This window comes from Nyctereutes procyonoides, unplaced genomic scaffold, assembly GCF_905146905.1.
Source record: "Nyctereutes procyonoides isolate TBG_1078 unplaced genomic scaffold, NYPRO_anot_genome, whole genome shotgun sequence".
NCBI lineage: Eukaryota > Metazoa > Chordata > Mammalia > Carnivora > Canidae > Nyctereutes > Nyctereutes procyonoides.
Window position 1 is genome coordinate 18,348,439 of NW_026575034.1, and position 12,816 is coordinate 18,361,254.

A 12,816-nucleotide genomic window follows, 5' to 3' on the forward strand; every position below is an offset into this window, starting at 1 on the left:
AGGACCCCGGGATGACAACCTGAGCCCAAGGCAGATGCGCAACCACTGAGCCACCCAGGTGCCCCCTTCATCTCCAAATTTTTCAAAAATTTAAACATCTTCATTAAAAAAATAATAATCAAAATAAGCACTTAGAATTTATCATATCAGAACTTTGCCTACATATCTGAGTCTAATCATAAAATGAAAGTTCAAATGCAATACAACCTGAGTCAGTGACCTGCCTGATGTGAAGGTGAGGTAAGTGAACTGTGCCATCCTGTCCAAGCACATTGCTAACTTTGTGCTCATGACCGTGTAGTTCTGTATGGCTGGTGTTACAGGAAAGCTAGGGATGGAGATATACTGGGGGGTGGAATCAGGCCGCATAAACGTGGTTTCTGTGAGGCACCCTCCAGGAGCAGGCCCACACCAGTGCTGAGCTCCCGGGATAAGCAGAAGCAGCCGAGGCCCCCCAACCTTCCTCTCTATCCCTGCTAATGACCCCAAGAGCTGCTGTGGAAGACTGCCTGCCTGCAGCTAGTGTTACTACCTACTAAATCAATAAATATTTATCGAACCTCTGCTCTGTGCCAGGCACTGTTCTAGGCCCTAGGGATGCACAGTGACAAGACATGGAGTCCCTACTCTCGTGGTACTTATGTTTTAGAGGGAGGAGACAGCTGAGGAATCAATAAGTCACCACAAAAAGCATCAGCTAGCTTTAAGTGTTATACGTAGTAGGTTAATGTGACAGATGACTGCGTCACCACTTTAGAATGATCGATTGTGGATGGCCTCTCTGGGGAAATGACATTGCAAACTAAAAATGGCCAGAAGGAACCGGCTTTGGAACAGTCAAGGGGAAGAGCACTCTAGATAGAGGGAAGCCAAGTGCAAAGGCTGGCAGGCCAGAGCCAGTGTGTGTGTGTGTGTGTGTGTGTGTGTGTGTGTGGTCACCGTCCAGTGAGAAGGGAGTGGGACAAGATGAGGCCAAGGGACTGGATAGGGGCCAGAGCACGTCAGGCTCTGGAATCCAGAATAAGAGTTTCAAGTTTCATTCTAAATATGTTGTAAAGCTTTCAGAAGGTTTAGGCAGAGGAGTGGGATGATCTGATATATGTTTTTAAAAAATAGTTCTGGTTACTGTATGAATAGATTCTGGAAAAGGCATGAAGCTCTCTCGGCTGAAGCAGAGAGCTTTGGCCAATGATTGTAACCAACCAAACAGCCATCCAGGTGGGAGATGAGGTTTTCTGGGGTAAGGTTGTAGAAGGGAAGAAAGTTTCTGGATCTGTTTTGGGGCAGTCAAAAATTTGCATGAGGACTGGATGGAAGGGAAGGGAGGAGCAGTAACCAAGGAGGCCTAGTTGCCTGAGCAACTGGTGGCTGGAGGAGACCACAGGAAGAGAGGGCTTGGGACATGTGACAATTGTAAAACAGGTCCACAAACTCTTTAATACTGCTTCCATGTAAAGTTGATGGTCTTTTCCCCCCTCCCCTTAAATGTGGGCTCTGTGACTGCTTGCCTAACACAGTGTGGAAGAAATAACATTTTACCAGTTTCTGGGCCCAGGACTCTAGACACTGGCATTTTGCACCTCTTTTGCCCACGCCAGGAACTCAATCACTGCTGAGAAAGCCAGCGCAGCCTGTGGAGCAGCCATGCCGGGAGCAACCAAGGACCCCCACCCGTACCCCAGCTATGCTTCCAGGTGACAGCGAGTAAAACTTGCTAGCTATGTGAGTGAGCCATTGTGGGAGTGGAACCCCTGGCCCCACAGTGAGCTCCCCAGCTGGTATACCTCACAGAGCCATCCCTGTTGAGCCACACCAAATTGCAGACTCGTGAGCAACATTGATGATTGTTGTTGATTTAGGCCACTAGGTTTTGGGGTGATTTCTTTTTCTTCTTTATAAAGATTTTATTTTTATTTATTCATGAGAGACACACAGAGAGAGGCAGAAACATAGAGGAAGAAACAGGCTTCCTGTGGGGAGCCCGATGAGGGACTTGATCCCAAGACCCTGGGATCATGACCTGAGCCCAAGGCAGACACTCAACCACTGAGTCACCCAGAAATCCCTGGGGTGATTTCTTATGCAATAATAAGATACTGGAAAAGGATTGATGACCAAGAGCTTAGTTTCAGCCATTTCTAGTCTGAGGTCCCTGTTCAGGATTCCAAACTGAGAGTTCAGAGAGGCAGTTGATCTTATGAAGTCCCAAAAGAGGTCAGCACCAGAATATGAATTTTAGTGTCACAGAATAAAGACCTGAGGCATGAGGTTGAGGTCACCTGGGCCAAGTGTGTACATCAAGAGGACCAGGGATGGGATCTCTGAATTCTGGGATTCCCCGTGTGGGCTCAGGGCAGGACTGGAGGAGCTGATTGTTCGGTAAACAGAAGAGGTCAGAGCTGAGTTTTCCCTGCCCTCCAAGAGAGCACATTCTGTGAGAGGACTCTGAGGGGAATTGGAATCTGTACAGGTCCTTCCTTCCAGCTGTGGATATTGTTCTTGAGCATTTACTCAAGTGCTGCATTTATGGATTTAGCAACATTTCCCTTGAGTTTCCAATGCTAATAAAAGAGTGTTTGCCTTTTCACACTACCAGATGATTATCTTCACTGTGGAAAATTGCTTCCTCTGAATCATTCTCTGAGCTGTTAAGTGTGTTGTCTGTAGGCATTCACTGGATTTAGGTTTGCAGGTGATTTTAAAATTGTCATGTGGTAATTTGGGAAAGATTGTTGCTGCACAGCACAAAGCAAGGACTCGCTTGCCCTCAGGCAGAAACCTTTATGGGGAGAGCACTAGGGCTGTTGCTGGCTGCAGGCTACTACCACTGGTGGGCCAGTGTGCCGGGAAACCCAGGCACCCACACCAAGCTCAGGCTTGATCCTTCCCCTCAGTCCAGAAGGGATGCCTCTTACTAGGGCTGTCAGCATCTCTGCTTCCTTTCACGCAGCAGGATGGGTCCTGAGAGCCTTACCCAAGTCTGCATCACTCTTAGCCAGTATTTGGGAGGCAAATGGATTAGATGAAGACTAAAGTAGTTTCTCACCAAGCTCAGGGAGGCTTGTTATCTACAGCCTTCTTGCTAGGCAAACCATCCTCCCATATTCAGGTCCTAAATGTAGCCATGAGGGGCCCATGCATAGGAAATTTGAAGCTTGGTGAGGCTTCCTTTCTGTAGCATCGTTTACTCCAGGGGACTGTGAACCCATTTTGAGTGTCCTGAGTATTTGTCGTTCCCAGCTTCCTTCTCCCCTCAGGCAGTCCTGATCAGCCTGCAGAAGACCACCCTTAGGGGTCTGATGGCCCAGCAAGGCTGCTCCTGACAAGGAGGGATAACTTCCCAGAGAGCACAGTAGGATCAAGATAGATTTAAAAAATGAAACCACTCTAATTCTCAGGCAGGTTGCTTTAGCTGAATAAAAGGGACACAAATTCACTGACTACAAACAATGACAATAACTTAGCATTATTTGGTTTTCAGAGTATCTCATTAGGGGAATGCAACCACAGACCTTGGTTACTAATAGTTTGTTGTCACGTGTTCGCTCACTTATTCATTTATCCAATATATTTCTTGAGGGCTTACTAAGCGCTAGGTACTGTAAGAGCAGGTTGTACCGTAGGGAGCAAAATAAAGTCTTTGCTCTTGTGGAGTTTAGATTCTTATTGTGGGAGACAGAAAATAAACAAATAAACATAAATTGTAAAGTCATGTGTGATAAATGTTTAAAGAAAGTAAAGGGCAAAATGATAGAGGATGAGTAGGTAGTGAGAGGGAGTTGCTATTTTAGGTAGGCTGAGCTCATTGTTGCAGTCATGAACCCAGGCCTCTCCTGGGGCACTGGCTCCTCAAACCTACCCTGGCAGCACTGGCCCTTGGCAAGCTCCACTACCCACCCAGCAAGCACTTGACATTTCATCTGGGGCTAGGCTGACCAGAGCTCCAAGTTATGAACAACCTATTTTGCAATTCCTGAAATAGGTGCCACCTACTGGTTATAAATGGAATAGATGTGCATCTCTGACACCCCCCTGCTTTGGAGCTTAAATGGCTACAATTCAAGGGGAAATGTTGCCTGTGAGATTTGTGGACTGGGGTTGTGGTTTGACAACTGACTGCACGTTGTTTAATACCGCCCTCCGAATAGATCTGTTTAGATCTTTTCATTCTTTCTGCCTGGCCTAATGACTAATGACCAGGTGGGAAGCCATCGATTTGGGTCTTTTCAAACTATCAACAGTGCTCTGAATCACGTCCCAACACACCCACATACCCACCCACACCCTGTGCATTCATCCATTCATTGCAATGGCCTAGGCACCATGCAGAGTTGGATATATATTGCTGAGACAAGAGGGAAAAGTTGAAAGAATGAGGGGGGGGGGGAGACTTCCCAAACTGTAATCTTGTGACATGTTTCAGCACATGTAGTTAGTTTCATGAGCTACCAGATTCCCTTACTTGGACCATCCTCTCATCCAATAGTTTATCCTATGACTGAAGAATAACTCTGAGGCACAGTCTAGAGTTTTCTGTCTTTTCCCTACACAGTGCAAAAAGCAGAAATACAAACCTACCTTAAATCTGAGCTTTGGTGCTGGCTTTGCTTTATTATACACACTTTGTGGTTGAAGAAAAATTAGTAGCTGCTGAGCAGGAAATGGAACCGATGCCCCAGGCAGGAAGAGCCCAGCAATGTGTGACTGGCATGACCATAGCCAGAAGGACAGTGTGGGAGTTAAAGAGTGTGAGCTTGTGGTAAACCCTGGCCAGGCCTGCTGTGTTCAGCCCTCTGCAGCCTTGGGGCCAGCTTACTGTATGACCACAAACTGGTCATTGTCACACACTGCCAGCATATGTGCATGGTACCTGTCCATCATATAAAACTGTGAATGTAAGCAAGATGGTAATGGTGGCAAAGCAAGAACACATGCCCAGAACCCTGAGGTTAGATCTGGGTGACCTGGCTTGGGGAAAGGTGGCCTTTGGCAACCATATAGGTACCAAAGCTGGAGTTTGAGGTGATGTGGGTGCAAATATCAAAGGTTTGGTAAACCCTCACTCAGGGCTTCCAACAAGAAACTGAGGCAACTCAAGCAGCATCAGTTATCTAATATCCACCTCCAAGAATTCCTAATCTATTTTTCTAAGAATGCATTCTCTCTGTTGATCTTAGTGAAAGATTTCTCTACAAGTATGTTTCCTAATGCTCATTTTCTCCAAGACTCCCAATATGTCCTCTGTGGTACCTGGATCTGTATCCGAGCTCTGGCACCTCATAATTGTATGACTTTGCACAAGTCACTTTACCTCTCTGTGCCTCAGTTTCCTCATGTGATACATAAACTGACTGGATAGTGTTGTTGTGAGGGAGGATTAAATGAATTCCTCATGGGACATTACCTAGTTCTGGGCCTTGGAGACACTTGGTTTTTCCTTCTCCTGCACAGGAGGCCTCTGCTGTAACCATGTTAAGCCAGATCATCGGTCAGGCCAAGAAGCATCCAAGCTTGATCTATTCTTCGTATTTATTGGGGCAGGAGGTACTAGAGCAGTGCTGTATGTCTTGCGCTTGGCATTGTTCAATCTAGATGTCAGCTGAGATAAGAATAACCAAGAACCCTGGAACAATCTGGGTTCCAATGATCAATACAAGTTTTACTCAGTGAATGTAGATTACAGCAAACTGAAGAAAGAAGGTCCAGACTTCTAAACGAAATGTTTCACTATAAAGCTGCTTAGAGGGATCCCTGGGTGGCTCAGCGGTTTAGTGCTTGCCTTCGGAGTCCTGGGATTGAATCCCACATTGGGCTTCCTGCATGGAGCCTGCTTCTCCCTTTGCTTCTCTCTCTCTCTGTCTCTCATGAATAAATAAATAAAAATCTTAAAAAAAAAAAAAGCTGCTCAGAATGAAGGTCTTCAGAAGCCATCTGCACAATTTTCCCACTTATCCAGGAAATATTTCCCCTCTAAATGCATGAAATCATGTTGGTGTATTGTGTTGGGTTTACACTGAATAATAAATATCTGAAACTTGAAAAAAAAAATGAGTTCCTCGTGGAAAACTCTTGAAACACTCCAGGGAATATAGTAAGGGCTCAAGAAATGTTAACTATTATCATCATCATTATTCTCTTCCTCTTCTTCAGACTTGAGAAGTTAAATCCAAGATACATTTTTTTTGATATCTCCTGGTTTTTTTTTTTAAATTTTTATTTATTTATGATAGTCACAGAGAGAGAGAGAGAGAGATATGCAGAGACACAGGCAGAGGGAGAAGCAGGCTCCATGCACCGGGAGCCCGACGTGGGACTCCATCCCGGGTCTCCAGGATCGCGCCCTGGGCCAAAGGCAGGCGCCAAACCGCCGCGCCACCCAGGGATCCCCTCCTGGGTTTATTTTAATATTCAGAAGTAAAGGCAAGAAACACCAACAGATGGGCAGCTCGCGTGGCTCAGCGGTTTAGCGCTGCCTTCAGCCCAGGGCCTGATCCTGGAGACCCGGGATCGAGTCCTGCGTTGGGCTCCCTGCATGGAGCCTGCTTCTCCCTCTGCCTGTGTCTCTGCCTCTCTCTCTCTCTCTCTCTCTCTCTCTCTCTCTCTCTCTCTGTCTCTCACTAGTAAATAAATAAAATCTTTAAAAAAAAAAAAAGAAAGAAACATCAACAGAAAAGAGGATGGGATGTGGCAGTCAGAGCTCAGGGCACCTCCCAAAGTCAAGAGACTTAGCTCAGTGGGTGGACAGGAGGAGCTGGGGCCCTAGAGCTCTGGCCATGTCAGTGTCAGGAGAAAGAGGACTTAGGTCAACTCCACAAGCAAATCTCTGGCCACATGCCACACCCACTTCAGATGCCAAGATGAGTGGGGATGTCTGCTATTGGTCACCTTGCTGAGGTTGTCCTGGGCCCTGCAGCCACCCCAAGGATCAGCCTAAATCATATATATATATATATTCATGAGAGACAGACTGAGAGAGAGGCAGAGACACAGGCAGAGGGAGAAGCAGGCTCCTCGCAGGGAGCCCAATGTAGGATTCGATCCCAGATCCTGGGATCATGACCTGAGCTGAAGGCAGGCGCCCAACTGTTGAGCCACCCAGGAGTCCCCCAAGATATATTTTTAAATGGGTTCACACTCTGCTAGTATCTCCCATTTCACTGACACAGAAAGTCCTTTAGTCACAAGCTTTCTGGTGGGATGTGTTCTAGGAAGAGAAGATTTAGAGCTTGAGGCAGGAAAGAAAGGCCAGAATGCCTGATTTGGGTTCCCATACAAGACCTCTGAAAATCTTTATCTTCCTGAGCAGGGAAAGTGAAGTGCACTTTTCCAATCTCCTAAGACTGTTTTTTTCTCAGGTCAGGAATACCGCAGACACACACACACACACACACACACACACACACACACACACAGATGCCTGTCAATGCTTCATCTTTTGTATTTCCAACCTTCAGCCCCTGATGTGTGGGGACATCAGCACATCTTGCCGACCCCAGAATAACACATTTTCCTGAAATGTTTATCTCAAGTTTGATGTTTCCAACATGGTGAAGTCGTCCAACTTCTGACTCAGAGAGGCAGTACTCAGGGTTGTAGGCAAATCAAGCCTACCAAGAGCCTCACTTGGCCAGGATGTGAACTTTCCCAAAAGGAAACAATGAGGAATCTGTGTGAGCTCTCATAGTCAGTGGGACAAAGTCCCTGATGAGACCTAAGGTCACAGGCCTGGCCAAGCTGGATCTGACCACCATGTAGCATGTGGCTGGGAAAGCACCAAACTCAAACGTGCTGATAGAGTGTAGATAGTCTAGAAAAGAGAGAATTTCATCTTTTCAAAAATCATGAGTGGGGGAGAAAAAAAAATCTAGTAATTATACAGAGGAGGAATCAGGCAATACTTTCATTAGATTATCAGAATTATCATCTTCAGTAAAGGACATAAGGACATCATATGACTCCACATACCCTGAAAAACAACATCATCTATACAGTACTCAGGCCAAGAATGCAAAGTTTCAATCTCAATATAAGGAAACTTCAGATACAAAGTGAGGAATATTTTCCTCTCTTTTAAAAGGGGGAGGAGTAGGGATCCCTGGGTGGCTCAGTGGATAAGCGCCTGCCTTTGGCCCAGGGCGTGATCCTGGAGTCCCAGGATTGAGTCCCACATCAGGTTCCCTGCATGGAGCCTGCTTCTCCCTCTGCCTATGTCTCTGCCTCTCTCTCTCTCTCTCTCTGTGTCTCTCATGAATGGATAAATAAAATCTTAAAAATAAATAAATAAATAAATAAATAAATAAATAAATAAATAAATGGAGAGGAGTAGAAAAATAACTGGCACACCAATGAAATTTAAAACTTTTGTATTTCAAAGAACACCATCAAGAAAGTGAAAAGGCAACCCATAATAGAATGGGGAAAAAATTTTGTGGATCATAAATCTTATAAGGGACTTGCAGCTAGAATATTTAAAAAACTCTTACAGCTCAATAATAAAAAGACAACTTGTCTTTGTTCTGAAGGATCAGGACAGATATTTTTCAAAGAAGATAAGCAAATGGCCAATAAACACATGAAAAGATGCTTACCACCATCAGCCATCAGGGAAATGCAAATAAAAACCACAATGAGATACCATTTCACACCCACTAAGAGAGCTATAATTGAAGAGTCAGATAATAGCCAGTGCTGGTGAGGATGTGGGGATACTGGAACCCTTCCACTGCTGGTAGAGATGTAAAATGGTGCAGCCACTTTGGAAAAGTCTGTTCTTCCCTCCATAGAGTTACCATAAGACCCAGCAATTCCACATATGTCCTCACAGAAACTTGTACGCAAAAGCTCATTTCAACAGTAATCCTGATAGCCAAAAGTTAGAACCACTCAAAAGCCTATCAGCTGATGAATGAATAAACAAAATTTGATAATATTGGAAATAATTCCAAATAATGGAATGTGATTTGGCCATGAAAAGAAATGAAGCTCTATAACACATATGAACCTTGAAAACATTACGCTAAATGAAAGAGGCCAGTTGTAAAAGACCATATATTGTATGATCCTGGTTATCTGAAGTGCCCAGAACAGGCCAGTCCATAGAGACAAAACCTATAGATTACAGGCTGCCCGGGATTGGAGAGTTTGGGAGGAAATGGGTAAGGACTACAGTGTTCCTTGAGTACACAGCGTCTTTTGGAAAGTGTTCTAAAATTTAATGTAGGGATATTTTCATAGTTCTATGAATATATTAAAAATCACTGAATTGTGCACTCTTAAGTGGGTGACTTGTATAGCATATGAATTATATCTCAATAAAACAGTTTTTTCTAAGATATGGAAGACTTCAAAAATGTCAGTGTCATAAAAGACAAAGCTAGGGAAATGTTCCAGATGAAAGGAGGCTAGAGAAATGCAACAAATAAAATCTCTGACCCTATGCTGGGTCCTGTTTGAGGGAATATGTCACAAAGGACACTACTGTCATCTGACAAAACTGAAATGTAAACAGTAGTTTAGATAAAAGTTTTCTGTGTAAATTTATGATGCTTGTACAGTGGTTATGTAAGAGAAAGATCCCTATTCTTAGAAAATACACAATCAAGTACTAGTGGTAAACGATCATAATATAGGTAACTCACCCTCAGATGGTTCAGAAAAAAAAATGTGTGTGTATGTGTTTGTGTTGAGGAAAAGCAAATGATACAGCAGATGGAGTAAAGTGTTAATAATCTGGTTAAAGGATATACAGCTATTCTTTGGATTGTTTTTGTCTTTGTAACTTTTTGTAAATTTGAAATTATCTCCAAATAAAAAGTTTGCAAATAATCACAAATGACTTTTCTCTCTGGGCAGCACAGGGCTGTGTGAAAATAGGTCAGAGAGAATGTTGTGTAAGTGTGTGTGTGTGGTATGTAGATGTCTACACACCCAAGTTCCCACATGTTCCACAGGGTGCTTTGCCCCTCGGCTGCTATTCGCCCCATTTGGCCTAGGGCTTACCCATCACGGGCCACTGATCTCTCACTGTCACACCCAAGCAGCATACCTAGTTACCTTGGGGAAAGGCAGTGGAGCCTTCCATGTGCCTGAGGCAGACAGAGGTAACTAATGTGAGCTGTCCTGCAGGCTTTCTCGTCTTTGCGAGCAGGAAGGTCAGGCCGAGACTGAATTCTGAGAGGCTTGCCATCTCCAGAGGTCTGTTTCAAGATTGAGGAGCTCTCCAGTGGCCTCTGGAGGGCTGGTCTTTCTCCAAGTTCTCTACTATTTTAGAGAGGAGAATGAGAGGGGAAGATGATTCATATTTTATTAAGGGCTCACTTTGTGCCAGGCCCTGCTTTACATGTTATTTTATTTAAACCACACAGAGCCCTGCTGGGGTAAACTGAGGCTCCAAGAGCTGCAGTAGTTTGGCCAAGGTCCCACAGTGAGCAAGGGGCAGAGCCAGATTCAAAGCGAAGCCTAGACTCCTCTCTTTCCCCTAGGTACTCTTGCTTTAGATACTGTGATTCTTTTCCCCCTCTTTCTCTCCTCTTTGCTGTCTGATTTGAGGTCACAGCCTGTCTTTATCCCAAGAAATGAAACAAAATCATTGCTAACAGGAATGAATCCAAAAGACCCAGCCAACTTTGGAAAACACCAGCAGGGCTGCCATCAGCCCTGTTTTATGAGGCTTCAGTGATGCTGGGAATCACTCTGAAGGAAGAAGACAGAAATATCTCGTCTTTGCTTTAACCTGCCAAAGTAGACACAGTCTTCAGGGCTCGGTGCCAAATCATGGGCTCTGTGTAGCCAGAGATCCTGGCACACATATGGTACCTGCACTGGACAGCTGTTTGAATAATCTTCCTGACAGAGGGAGCTGGGGGTGGTACAGAGGGCACCAGAGGAGAAAGCAGACTCTGCAGCTCTAAGGATATGAGTTGTGAGCAAAGGGGGGTCTGGGCAGTGGCCATTACTTCCAAGGGTGCCCAAGGGCAAAGTCAGAGCAAAATATATGTGGGTGGGAAGAGAGGGGGATAAAAACTCATTGGCAATCTCTCTTTCCCTCTGCTCTTCTCATCTACTCTCCTGGGCTCCTGGCCCCAGCACTCATCCTGTATTCCATCCGCAAAGGTCTCCCAGTTAGCTGAAGACCCAAAGGAGGGGTGCTGGGAGAACAGACTGTAAGCTGGGAGCTGCTGACAGCTAAGAGACAGGAAGAGCCTGCCTACGGTGGCATCACCTCATTGCCTATAGTGATGTCATTTGAGTCCTCAGATCCAGCTTTGCCTGAAGTCCTTGTACTTTTTTTTTTTATAAAGACTACTTTTTCTTTGTTTTTTTAAGATTTATTTATTTATTAATGAGAGACGGGAGTGGGGGGTGGAAACACAGGCAGAGGGAGAAGTGGGCTCCTCGCAGGGAGCCTGATGGGGGACTCGATCCCAGATCCCAGGATCATGACCTGAGCTGAAGGCAGGTGCCCAACTGCTGAGCCACCCAGATGTCCTGTCCTTGCACTTTTTAAAAAGAGGACCAAAAAGTTTACACTTCTGCTTAAGAAATTTTCAACAGGGCTTCTGTCACTTATCCTAAGAACAACACAAATAAAATCCTGATTGAAACAGCATCAGCTTGTCTAGAACAATTTTCAAGGACTGATCCTCTATAACAGCCAAGGCAGGATGTAGAGAACTTTAGTACAAAAACCACCTGACATGGTAAATTCAGAATCCAGAGGCACCAGGGACAGGAAAAGAGCTGGCCAGCCCCTACCTCAGAAGGCCTTGGCTCCAGAGAGGTGGGTAAGATGCTCAGGTCTGACTTGCGTTGCCTGCAGCTTTGTAGAAAGGCTTGCAGCAGACATGGGCCAGGGCCCACTCTGGGACTCAGCAACCTGCAGGCTTTCCTGGGTCTGTCTCAAGCAATGATGATGGCATTACCACGTGCCACTAAGTGTTATGTATATCATTTTACTTAACCCTCACAGCAGCCCTGAGAGATGGATATGTTACTAGCATCGTTTTCAAGATGAGGAACTACAACACCACGGTGAAGTAAACTTACTAGTCATGGAGCTGCTAATAGCAGAGCAGGAACTCAAGCCTACTGTCAAACTCCAAAACCTGTGCTTTTAACAACTATATTATATTTCTTCCAAGATAGGTCAATAGGGCAGGGAAGGTTGGGTATTTGGAGAATTAATAATGACCTTTTCTGCTAGTAAAGCTCTCCAGAGTTCACAAAGCCCAATTTTATATGTAACCTCACTGCATCCATTTTATAGATACGGAAGCTGAGGCTTAGAGGCAGGAAGTGACTTTCTCCTAGTTATTTGGACAAACTGGATAAACTGAGCAGAGGTGATGCTCCTCAAATGGAGCAGCTAGGCTGCAGTTTGCAGAAATTCAGTGTCTATGCAGGCAAGCCTCACCACATTGACCCATGCTTAAGAGCAGTGATGGTTTATCAGTCTGGCTGACAAAGATCTTTAAGAGATAAGGGGATCAATTGTGATTTGGCCACAGATCCAATTGCAGAACACAAATCCCACTGCAGCAAAGAGCTCTGCATTCACAAAAAGATCCCCAGCTCCAGCCAAAGCCCTGTTTACTTTTCAGCAACACTTGATATGGACAAACCCAGTTCAATCAGAGACATTCAGCTTTCTGGTGTTCCCGGAGGGAGGGGGAATCTTGTTATAAAAAGAGCCCCTTTCTTCCACTGGGCCATCCTCAGTAAAAAAGCTGCAAGGCTGAGCTGAATTGCCTGAGGAGTGGGGAGCAGGAATCTGCCGGCTTGGCTTCCTCCCAGAGGAAAGTAGCTGTCCCAGCTTAA

General features: G+C 45.1%; 1 pseudogene; it reads left to right on the forward strand.

Annotated features, from left to right (window-relative positions):
* The first annotated feature begins 5,469 nt into the window (after positions 1 to 5,469).
* On the forward strand, positions 5,470 to 5,893 carry LOC129505076 (cytochrome c oxidase subunit NDUFA4-like; annotated as a pseudogene).
* Positions 5,894 to 12,816: the final 6,923 nt, after the last annotated feature.